A 12,907-nucleotide genomic window follows, 5' to 3' on the forward strand; every position below is an offset into this window, starting at 1 on the left:
CGAAATACTTCAAATTCCTTTTAGCCTTTACATTTATTTTAAGAACCTCATTGTGCCTCCATTCCTATGATGAAAAAACAATTTAGGATTTTTGTTCTTTTTCAACATAACATTGTGGTCTTTTCTATATTAATGATTTTCCTCCAAAAAATGAATATCATTCTGCATGAATTCCCATTGCGAAAACACATATTCAGCTGTGGGTAGAGTGTTATTGTTAATTAAAATGGTTTAAAAGCCAGGAAATGTTTACATCATGTACTCAGGCCTTTCACAAGAGACGGCCAGTGCTAACATCCTCCGGCAACATCATGATTCTTCATGAATTATCCCCAACGCTTCTTCATGACTGTTTGTGGGACTGAGCATGCGTACTCCAAATGAGAATGGAAAGTTAGAGTTAGAATTAGTTAGAGTTAGTTAGTTAGAGTTAGTTAGTTAGAGTTAGAGTTAGAGTTAGTTAGTTAGAGTTAGAGTTAGTTAGTTAGAGTTAGAGTTAGTTAGTTAGAGTTAGTTAGTTAGAGTTAGAGTTAGTTAGTTAGAGTTAGAGTTAGTTAGTTAGAGTTAGTTAGTTAGAGTTGTTGGTTAGGGTTAGAGTTGTTGGTTAGGGTTAGGGTTAGGGTTAGGGTTAGGGTTAATTAAAATGGTTTAAAAGCCAGGCAATGTTTACATCATGTACTCAGGCCTTTCACAAGAGACGGCCAGTGCTAACATTATCCGGCAACATCATGATTCTTCATGAATTATCCCCAATGCTTCTTCATGACTGTTTGTGGGACTGAGCATGCGTACTCCAAAGAGAACGAGTAAAGGTTAATAGTTGGTTGTTGATGAGTCTTTAGGAGTTAAATGTGAGATACAGACTAAAGCCATGTTCAAAAGCCACTGTCACTTACATTTACATCAGGCCTTAAGAGAGCGGCTCTTATCCGGCAACATCATGATTCTTCATGAATTATCCCCAATGCTTCTTCATGACTGTTTGTGGGACTGAGCATGCGTACTCCAAACGAGAACGGAAAGTCAATCGTGTGTGACTGTCCTCTTTGACGTTAAATGTGAAATAGCACCAAAGCCCATCTTCAGGAATAGTCCACTGCTCACTTTACATTTTACATTACAGGCATTAAGCAGACGTCTTATCCAGAGCAACTTACACAACTATTACATAGCATTTACACTGTAATCCTTTTTACAGCTGGATGAATATACTGACACAATGCAGGTTAAGTACCTTGATTAAGGGTACAATGGCAGTAAATCAGGGATCAACCCTGTGACCTTTAGGTTACAAGATCAGTTCTTTACCCATCATACTACACTGTCACCTGCACTACTGTACATCTTAGCCTTACAGAGCCTTTTTCCTTTTGGAAACAATGTCTGCAGAAAATTATAAAGCAATATGAAGCCATTATTATGTAACTAATATATACATACATACTATATGTGTGTGTGTGTGTGTGTGTGTTCATTATCCAGTCTGATCATGAAGACTTTTCAACCTCTGACGCTTGAGTTGTAAACTTGCAGAAGCTGTGGGAACAAGTCACATCACACCAAGGAAAATTTCAACTTTTAAGAGTTACAGGGATTTAAGGCAAAAATCACTGCTGTTAGACCTGTTAAATATAACTAATAGATCAGACACTAGGGTTTTATTCATTGTGAATTTTAATAAAATATACCAGCGTCTTCCTGAAGCTTGCTGTCAAGGCAATATTTTAAGTTCCGTTTATATTTGCAGTCTTTTGAAGGCGATAAAACGCAAAGAAATAAAAATATTTTTACTGACTTACAGTTGCAACTGTCATGTTACATATTCTTTCTTTATCTAAATAAGCACTGATTCCATTAAGGGGAATAAGGATTGGGGGAAAAGCAGAGGGGCCAATAGGACAAACAGCCAGACTGTTGTAACTTCTGGACAGGCAAATCGTTTTCAGATTGAAAAACATCAATTTTCAATCAATCAACCTAACAGTCTTTGGCTGTAGGGTTATTCGCTTCCTTGCTCCGTGGTTGCGGTGACAATCTATCTCTTTCTCTCCTGAGGAAGAGAGAAAGAATTGGTGATGAAGAGGAAAACACAGAGAGAGAGAGAGATATTTACAGGCAATACACAATACACTGTGGTGGACAATCTATTTATGGTGAAAGATAATAAGCTAAGACATGTTTTGACATACAGTAGTTTAAGCTTAGTGAGCCCAACCTTACAATAAAGACCAGATGATGTCAGTAAACCTGGCAATCCAGAGAGGACAGAATATGCTCACATGACAGACAAAAAAAAAAAAAAAAGTTTAGACTGAGGCTGTGCTTAATAAAAATCTGAAAAGTACAGAGAAGTAAGACATGCTTCCCAAAACATCGCAAATCAATCCACTGACCTCGGTCCAAGACTGCATGGATGAATTACGCACAGAGAGTTGTGGTACATTGATGTGTGCACGTCTGGCAACAACAGTTATTCCTGAAATTAGGTCCTCTACTTTTCCTCCAATGTTGATATTTCTACTGGTACTGCTAGTATTGTTATCATTAGTTATGAATTTTGTTATGAATTTGGCCATGTAATACCAAGTGGTTGTCGTACAACAAAGTTGTGAGTGACAGAAAGATAGAGAAAAAGAGATGAGAGAGAAAGACTAAAAGAAAGAGAGAGAAAGACTAAGAGAGAGAAACAAAGATAAAAATAAAGAGAGCACTAGCCTCACCGGCACAGTCACATGCTCATGTCGAAGCAGACAGGAGGTTGGGGTTGTCGAGCTGCGGTTCGACCTCCAGTGGAGCTGGACACTGTCCTGCGGAACTGCTTTCCCACCTCTGCTCCTGGTGGGTTGAGGGGGTACGTAATGGTCTCTGGGCCTGACTGGGTTGTCTGTGGACGGGCGGCACAGCCACAGGTTCCTGTGGCGCAGCAGACGCACATGCGCATGCATATTCAGAGCGTGGACGCGGGCCCGTGTCAGTAAAATGGCCGCCGCGGTCATTCCATTAATAAACAGATATCCTTGTGTGTGGCCAGACAAGCCACACACAAGGCCCGCTGTTCTAACGCTGCTCACTCAAGCCATTCACGCCCAATCACACGTGCGCAATTACTTAGAAAAATATTACTGCAGCGTGCATGAAACGAAATTGGTTCCAACACTCATCAATATCAGAATCGCTCATTAGGTTCCCCATTTGTGCTTTTGGCAACACTTTTGGTCAGGGTACAGCTGTTCAGTAACCTAATAACAGGGCATCAATACAGTTGTTAAGAAAACACTATAGAGCAAAGTGGAGGCAAGGGGTGCTATAATCCTGCACATATCTATAAAACAGTGTGTGATGTTGCTATGTGGTGAATACGTCCATATTAAATGGGCAGAAATTTGTTCGAATTGTGTGGTATTTTGTTTCATAGAAACATATATGTATTGTGCTCATTTAAACGGAGTGATCATTTAAAATCTGTTTTTCAAAATTCACTGCCTACCCTATCAGGGGTACGACTATTTTCAGAAGAACTTATCCAAAGTGACAGATTGCATTTTTACATGCAGTACAATCCATTTATACGGCTAGATATTTACTGACGCAGTACAGGTTACATTACTGGCTCAAGGTCAGGTAGCTTGTCTGGGAAATTAAACCACAACCTTTGAGTTACAAGCCCAGTTCCATAACTATTCTACTACACTGGCACCCATTGCATACATACAAAGAGATGTTTTGAGGTGTGCTTGGTTAACTGAATATCCCTTTTTTCCATGCAAAAATGCAAAATTTGAATGTGGGTAAGCCTCAGTTATTGGCAATAAAATAAGCGATTTTCTCTTTCCTCTACCAAGCTTTCTCACGCCTTAGAGTGCACTTCACTCTGTGGGAACTGGAAACAAGGCTTCCATTTTAGAATTTTAGCAAATCACAAAATTTAGATGGAAATATCCTTAGCCAATATGATGCCGTGCAAGATGATGCATGAACCAGTACTTTGAGAAGTGAAAAAAAAACACTGCTTCCAAACTCTCCTCTCAGCTGCTGATGTCATCACTGATTCCGAGGGCTGATCCATTTCAGGATTTTGTGCCAACTTCTGCTCTTTTGTGCCAACTTCTGCTCTGCTCTTATTTAATTAGCTCAATCATATCTTGATCTCACATTTGTATAAGCACCAGCTATGGCCACAGACTGCAAGTGTATCCTAAAGATTTTACTGTGCTCAAGAACAGCAGTGAACCAGTGTAGTTTATAGAGCCGTCAGAAAACTAAAACTAAGGTAATTGATTGGAACAAAAACCTGCCAGTAGTTCTGCACCCATCTAAGGCAGCTCTAAGTTGTTGCTGAAAGTTTGACAAAAGAAGCATTTTGTAAATCTCTTCATTTTGTGAATTCTTCCTATCAGGGATCTCTGGTTGCTCAATGAGACAAACAAGCTGATACACATAGCCTACATCACAGATATACTTTATCAGAGTGTATAGATGTGTGCTTTGCACATGGTTAACAACTCAGAGTTTCCTAAATGTGTATTTTGGCTAAGGTCATATTTGCAACAACAGATCAGATATGCTGCTTTAGATCCAGTTAAATTCAAATAAAGCTGACAAAATCCCCAAAGGATGAAAACATTGCCCATTTGAAACGATATCGGTATACTGTACGACACAGCTTTTGAGCACTGCAGCTCTACATTCATTCATCCTGGGCCCCACTGCTGAGCACCTTAACTAATTTGTATCATTTTTCACATTTTTGTCCCGTTAAGCCATTGGCAGTCCGGAGGAAATTTCAGATGTTTGGAGGCACCGCTCTCAGTCATCCAGATAATATCCCACACATTTTACACAGCATGTCGAATTATGGATTTTGCCCGAAGGGTGGATAAAGTATCATTTTGGCGTTCGGCACAGTTAGCCGGCGATAGCGAGCGCGGTCTGCGGGTCGGTGCGGGCCTCCGGCGCGCGGAGCGGTGCTGTCGCGCAGCCGTGTTTATTTCTGCTCTTAATTGGGCGAAATGATTCCCATCTGCGTCAAAGCTATCGTTCCGCCCGTTACCCGTAGAAAGAGCTTAGCGGGCTGGCTGATTAATCGGCCGTGTCTCTGGGAAAGCGCCAGCCCCCGCGAGGCCGACGACGCGGACGTGTTTGTTTTCGTCGCCGCGCCGAAGTCGGAACGGGGCTGACGGGGCGATCGGGGCGATCGGGGTGAGGAACCGGCGCGACGGGGCGCCCCGTTCGGGCCTGCTTTGAGAGCGGGGGCGAATGTTGATCCCCCCTCAGTCTGTCACTCAGTTTCACCGGCGCTTGATTAATGCTTACAAGGGCACGGTCAACACCCCCGCTGCTTAAATATTCCATTTTTGCGTCGTGTCTCTGACAAAGAGAGCTCTTCTTAATTCATTTAAACTGAATACGGGCACGGGGGGGGTTCCCCCTATTCTCATGTATGTATGCAGGAGAGGGTTTGCGGTTTGTAAAATGCTGTGGTTTGTGGTCGTTTTGTCCAGACATGCGCATGTCGCGCAGTTGGGTGTCCCAATGAATTTTCCTCTAGGCTCATTCAATGTGTGTGCATATGAATGACGTGTATATAAATATATACATAATGCATATACACTTTGTTACATTGTACATTCAACTGTAAAAGAAGTTAAGTGACTATGCAGCAAATGGATAATTAATTATCTAGCTAGCACATATGACTGCAAACTGCAATAATTTCATTTAGATGTAAGCAAGAATGGGTGGAAGACAGCAGTGGAAATACAGAAATACACAAACAGGTTTTACAGAAGACAAGTTTACACTTCATGGAACACAAGGTCAACCACAGCATGCGAATGAGACGCTGTATAATCCTTTTCTCCCACCAACGGAAGTACACACGCGCACGCACACACGCGCGCACACACACACGCACACACGCACGCACACACACGCACGCACGCACGCACACACGCACTCGCACAGACACACACACATTCTGTCCCTGTCAAACTTTCTCCCTCTCCCTCTTTCTTTTTCTACTCCTTTCCAAACGCACGGCTGCATCTAAAGTGCATGTGGAAACTGAAATTTTGCAAGATGTTTTTTTTCATGAATAATCCATGCGTGTCGGCAGATTTTTATTACCAATGGAAAAGTGTAAGTATGCATATGTATGTGTGCAAACACACACACTTTTGCATTTATGACGATTCATACTTTACCAGCGGATCTAGCCTCAGCACATACCCTCCACCAAAACATGAAATCATAGCCTGCGAATTTAAAAAGCCAGGCAATAGCATTACATAAACTAACAAAGGAATGCAATACTTCAGATATTGTAATCAATAACCAATCATATCTGAACACAATGCCTCTGTTTGTCTTTTCCAAATATAATAAAGCACCTGAAAATAAGGTTATGTTCTGTAAGCCATGATATGTTGTGCGAGGTCATAATTCAAAAAAAGGAGATGCCTTTCACCTCGTGAGTCATGCTTAAAATCACATTAGGTTTGGTGGTTCAAGTACTATTTTTTTTTTATTCTTTAAAGCTTACAAAACTTTAATTGGATCCGAGTGAGGCAGGTTCAGGGACATGTAGCAAGCTAAGGATGGCCATTCTGTTCGGCATGGCAGCTGTCTAAAGGAGAACGCACCTACCCCTAAACAATCTCAGCGTGTATTGCTACTGAATCCAGTAGTTTTCTTGTGACCTCATATTCTACCTGCTTGTCTGCATTCCATCACTTGTCACACACCCTGTAAAACTGATAGTGTTGCTCTATGGGGTGCTAATTGTTACATGTTCTGTTCAGGCTAATGGCAAATAACCTTAAACTGCTGTCAGCATCCATTCATGGATTGTAAAACTATTGCCCATAAAGCGCTGTGCGTTGGGTATGGATGCAAATGCAGCCTTTGTGCTTGTTTGGAGTCTGTTCATGAGGTCACATTTCCAGGTTTCTTTTTTTCTGTGCCCCATAATTAGGGCTCTGTTGTATTTAAGAAGTACAATTTATGGCCTGCAACCAAGCAACCGTCGGTTATGTTTTCTGTCGTCCAATTAGAAGGGACCGTTTTATTGAGTTTCCGTGCTCCCAACGTTGGGGGTTTAAGGGCATTGTTGGATGAAAACAGACATGTTTTCTGAGGGCAAAGGCTGTGGCTCAAGCCTGATGATCTTTACTGGGGAGCAACACACACCCTAGATTCACAATGTACAGTAGATGTTTGTAAGTAAAGCATCTTTGTCACTGTGCCTCCGTAAAATCATTATACAAATAAAATTCAACTGAACCAGATGTTTCTAGAGTCCATGATTTTCTCTCTTTCTCTCTTCTCTCTCTCTCTCTCTCTCATGGTTATAGTCCTAGGCAGTGTATCCATGCAAAGTTTCCACAAGATTATAATAAGGCTTGCGCAATTATTAAGACATCCTTGAGGGCATTACAAAAATGTAATTTAATATTGCGCAGCGTAATGGTCACTCCACTGTGATGAAGGGCTTTCACAGAAACTTCAACAGGGAGAAAAATGAGAGAGGAAGCACTCATTATTGAGTGTCCTGATCTCACTTGTGTTCTCAAAGGCTTTTCAGGGGATTCCTGTGGGAGAGCAAAATATAAGTGTCCTCCCTTGATAGCTATTTAAAGCAAACATAATTACTGCATTAAATCAGTCTCATTTAATTAAGAAACTACAGTGAAATACAGCTTGTACTTGCATGTTTGTGTTCTCTTTTTTTGGTGGAATGTCTGTGTGTGTATGTGCGTGTGTCTTGTATGCGAATTGTGAATGTATGTGCATTTGTGTGTATACTGTGTGTGTATGTGTATGCATGTCAGTGTCTGTGTTCACTGTCATTATGTAGCAAGACAACGGTTCACTCTGGACTCATTCCCACAATAAACGAATATTTCTACTCCTCTTTCTCCTCATTTCCCTGCTCCTGCTCTCCTTCCACCTCCTCCCTGCCCACCTCTAGTGGCTTAGGAGCAATCCCACACTTCACCTCATTGGTTGTTTTCCCAAAAGATATAGCGCTGAAGTGATTTTAAGAATTTTGCTCATTTTGATATTCCAGAACTGTGGACTGCGTGACATCATCACAAAGATCCGATGCCATCTCCAGAGTGGCTCTGAACCACGGGCGAAACTGCAGCCAAGTTTCAGCCAGCCTGAAAGACAGAAATTTCTCCTGCCTGGGGTTGTAAAAAAAAAAAAGAAAAAAAAAGAGCGAAACAGCGGATGCTGTGAGATGAATTGGAAAGGTGACAGCCAGCGAGAGTGGGAGAGCTTCATTTCCCCATAAATCAGCCACAGCTGCAACTTCAACGGAAAAACATGTTTTTTTTTTTGTTATTTTGGCAGCTCGTATTTCTTTGGCCGTTTTCTCCCCATCCTTTATCTCATACAGAATTAGTCTGAGAGATCTAAACCGTGTGAAAACATCCTTCTTCATGCCCAGGCTAAGGTACGTGCCACTGTGGAGGAAATGAAAAGGAAGTGCATTACCCACCTTGCCTATTGCACTCCACGCCATCAAAAAAAGCTGCCCTGCATGGCTGTCATCTTTATTGCCCAAACATACGGGATTTTTCATTCATCAGGATTTTCAACTCAACCGGATCATTCTTCACTCAAGTTGCCCTACCAACAGATATCAGAGATTCCATTGGCCAAAAATGCCATTTCTGTTTTTAAATTCAACATGCCAGCATAATTTAATTGCCAGTGTAACCTCTCACATTCCTGTTTGAACTTTCCCCTGAACATTGCATAACCCTTTTGCACGCATGGTTTATGAGCTAGACCTGTAAGCATAACTGTGATTATCCCTGCACCAGCAATGTCCTTCATTTAGGATTGAATGCTACTGCCCTCTGGCCATGAAATCAGGTCCCCAACAAACCAGCAAATAGGTAGGTAGGGTAGCGTTTAAATTCAGTTGGACTCCATTTCCCATCATGCCAGCATTTTCTTGCTCATTTATTTCATTTTACTTCACTGAGCCTTGCAGGTAACCCAATTATTCTTACTACTGGCAGTGAGACATAAACTTGGGCCCCTCTGGCTTCCTTAGACAGTAGGAGAACTGTTGCATTACAGATATCTCTTTGCTGTGTCTTCCATCATGTCTAAGATTTTGAAAGAACCTATCAGCAAGCAAGCACTGAGGCCTAAATTCAACGGAAACATGCCGCAAATCAATCATCACTGCCCTCAGCACCACCGTCACTGACCCCACTGCATTAATTACTAATGATACTGCACTGAAAAGTAAAAACTACAATTGAAATGTCTCTTCTAATGCGTTCCACATAGTTTGGACAATGTTAGACTCGCAATGAAAATCGGATTTAAAAGCCCTGAAGCTTCCTCAAGTGTGCAAATAAGAGAGACTTTTCAGTGAGGCCAGCAAAAAAAAACAAAAAAAAACAAAAAAAAAAAAACAACAAATCCAGCGCATGTTAAACGGAGCCGCTGACAGCAAGTCAGTCAGGAAAAATATTGAATCGCTGGAATTCCGCGGGAACACCACACACGTTAAATATACAGAGACGTTAACATGTGGGGGACTGGAACCATGGGCCTCTGTCAACCCCCGTCACACTCTTCCTGTAAGTTATGCTCGGGGGGTCCGCCGGGTGGGGGTGGGGGGGTGGGGGGGGGTCTGAAATGGGAGCCAGGAAACTGCCACGACGTGACGGACATGAGCCCCCCCCTCCCCAGGCCATGAGCTCGGACACAGGGAGGCTGTGAAACGCTGGGACGCTGCTGACACTAACCAGTCCCAGTAGGCATGACTTAATCAACATCTTGTAAAAGTCATAATTATCGTTATTTGTTTGGTTAGCACAAATGCCGGTATCCTGGGCAACACACGCTGGTAACATGTTAAATATTGTCCATTCACATAGCTGAGTTATTTGCATAAGTGACCGGGGATGGGAAACCTATTTCTAGGAATCTAGGGTACAGGACGACAGAAGTGCCTTATTGGGGAATCAAGCCTGCTATCGTTCTTTCACAACCTCCGTTTCTTAACCAGCAAGGTGTGCTGTCAGCTCTGTATTACTTACCATAGAGGGTTACAATATGTTTGTAGTTATCCTCATAATTATATAAACTGAAATTAAATGTCTTTAGTATAATGCTCAGAGTGAGAATGTGTGCATGGAGGTGTGATCTCCTAGGTTTTTAGAGAATGCAGTGAGACTGGACTGATGTTATGAAGTTTCCAAGGGAATGTTGTGTAATTGGTCTGAAGGTCTGAGGTTTTAGATACTGTCGTGTGATTGGTCTGATGCTCTGAGGTTTATAGAAAATGGCATGTGATTGGAGCGTTTCCCTGACCCCAAAACTATTTCTTCCTTTTGACCTAGAGGTCTGTGTGGTCTCATCCTTCTTTTCTTTTTAAACCAACAGTACACGGTATCTCTGAGGACCAGAGCCTGACCTACAGTTAAAACACCCTTCCAAGATTTAAAACTTAAAAGTTTATTTTCTCTTGATGCTGCAGGGTTGTAAATTCTTTCTTGAGTCCATAAGTGTAAATAAGCTCAGATCTTGATGGGGGAAACTGGACTGTATCAATGCCATCCATTTTTTTTGCAGGCCTGTGAGAGCTGGCCCCTCTCTTTAGGAATAGAACTCCAACCCCAATTTCGCTGTGACACAGACTAGAAACAGCAGAGAGAAGCCTGTCATTACACATACATTACTGCATTTAGCAGACGCTTAGCCAGGGAGACCAACTCAGATGACTCATTTTGGGGGGTTTTTTTTTTCATACAATCAATGTATGTAGCTGGATGTTTTACTGAAGCAATTCAGTTTGAGTACCTTACTCAAGGGTAGAACAACATGGCCACCTGGGAATCAAACCTGCAACCTTAGAGTCCAATTTCCTAACAATTATACTGCACGGCTGAAGGTCGTGTTGCAGTTATACTTCAGCAGAGAAATGTGCATGTTTGCATCAGCAGCTGCATTAAATGCAGTACTAACGATGTGCACAGACACTATCTGTACGTCTGACCAAAGCTATACGGAAGGCAGGGTTGGGCAGTGTTGGTGCCAACAGACTGTCAAACTGGTGGGGGGGAAGAGGGGATCTGTTCATCTTGCACTGCTATTTAAGAAATTTTAGGAAATGCCTTGAAATGTGTTTGTTGCGTGCAACAAATTACCACAGCTCACTTTTTCTACCAATTTAATGTTCTGGATAGCATTGGGCACATTCAGAAGGAAAGAAAGGTGTATGCTATTCATAATCGGAATTTGGATTCAGTTTTCCCCCATACAGAGCTGTATGAAATTTTACAATTCTTCAAGTCTTTCCACGTCACAAAACACACCTTGTTTCTTCACAATTACACTGTTTAGACTGTGTAGACAGTAGCTCTGCAGAATGCAGAATACTAGAATACTAATTGCAGAACATTATTCATAAAACCTCATTGCCTGCAATAGGGTAGCTCCCTATTCCCTGTCAGCTGTTTCTGCAGCATTAAAAAAAAAACTTGCAGTGTTACAGTACTTCAATGGGTCAGGTGACCCACGAGGATGATTCCCTCCCTTTTGCAGTGGGGACTCCGGAGGATGGAACGGGCCCGTAGTCGCGGGGTCCAGCGACTACGGGCCGGGCCCGGAACTTCCAGAACACGTCTCCTGTCTGTTCTGGCCCCACGATGGTGGAATGACCTCCCTGTGGAGGTCAGAACAGCTGAGACTGTGACCCATTTCAAACGACGACTGAAGACCCACCTCTTCAGGCTGCACCTCTCCCCATCCCTCCCTTCCCCCCCGTAAATGACTAAACTTAGGGTTGTAACTAGGCAGCTGTTTAATAGGTGACTTAGTTGATGCACCAGTCTTAACGACTACTTGTATTTTTATTTATTTTTTTTTTCCATAGATTGCGTTGTTGCCGTTCTCGTTGTTAGTGTTAATCAGTTTAACCACCAGGGTCCAAGTTGAACTATGCGGTTGTTCCCTGTACTTGGACCGGTACTTCTCTCTAGGGGTTTCGTCATACTTGTTCCTGGTTATGGTTATACACTTTGTTGTACGTCGCTCTGGATAAGAGCGTCTGCCAAATGCCTGTAATGTAATGTAATGTAATGTAATGGGTCGAATGATTCGGGAAAGGCCTTCGGTGCGGACCGGCGAGGAGGCGGGGTGCTGCCGCCGTGCTGAATTCCTGAGGGATGAGGTGGCACGGTCCTCTAATGCACTATTCTGGGAAAGTCCCTGTAGAATCAACAACCTCTGCATGCGCCTTCACGCCAGGGATAGGGGCTACGAATTCCTCAGGATATATCCTGTAATTAGCGCATGAAGCATGAGAAGCTCTTTCTGGTTGGACAATTTAAATCGGAGCCCCCCCCCCCCCCCCATTCAGGATTGCCGCAACTAGAAAGGGCAGGTTTGAGCCAAACCCGAGCAGAGCATGCTGGGAAACTGAGCGATAAAACAGGCTGTGGTACGGTGCGACCACACCTAAGTTTGTTCAAGGTAAAATCAGGTCACCTGGATCACGTTGCTATTAGCCGGCGATAAGAAGAGTTAGCATTTCTGTGATTGCCACTGAATTGTTTTTATTGCTCCGGTATGATCCAGGACCACTTACATCGGCTTTCATTTGCGGTCGCTTAATTCCTATTTAAACTATGTAGCACTGAAACAATTTTGCCAAGAGAAATAAATAGCTGGGATTGTTGTCACAACATAGCTGAACTACGTATTTTAAAACCACATCATCTGCCACATGTATGGACTCAGTTTGAGCCCCTAACTCCTCAACTATAATCCATAAGTTGGCTAGACTTCTGATGGCGCCCCCCCGCACACCCCCCCACCAAATCCCTCGACTACTACCCCGCCTCCACGCGGCTGACTCCTTCCTGAGGGCTTCAGA

The sequence above is a fragment of the Anguilla rostrata genome, chromosome 17 (genome assembly GCF_018555375.3).
Source record: "Anguilla rostrata isolate EN2019 chromosome 17, ASM1855537v3, whole genome shotgun sequence".
Classification (NCBI taxonomy): Eukaryota; Metazoa; Chordata; class Actinopteri; order Anguilliformes; family Anguillidae; genus Anguilla; species Anguilla rostrata.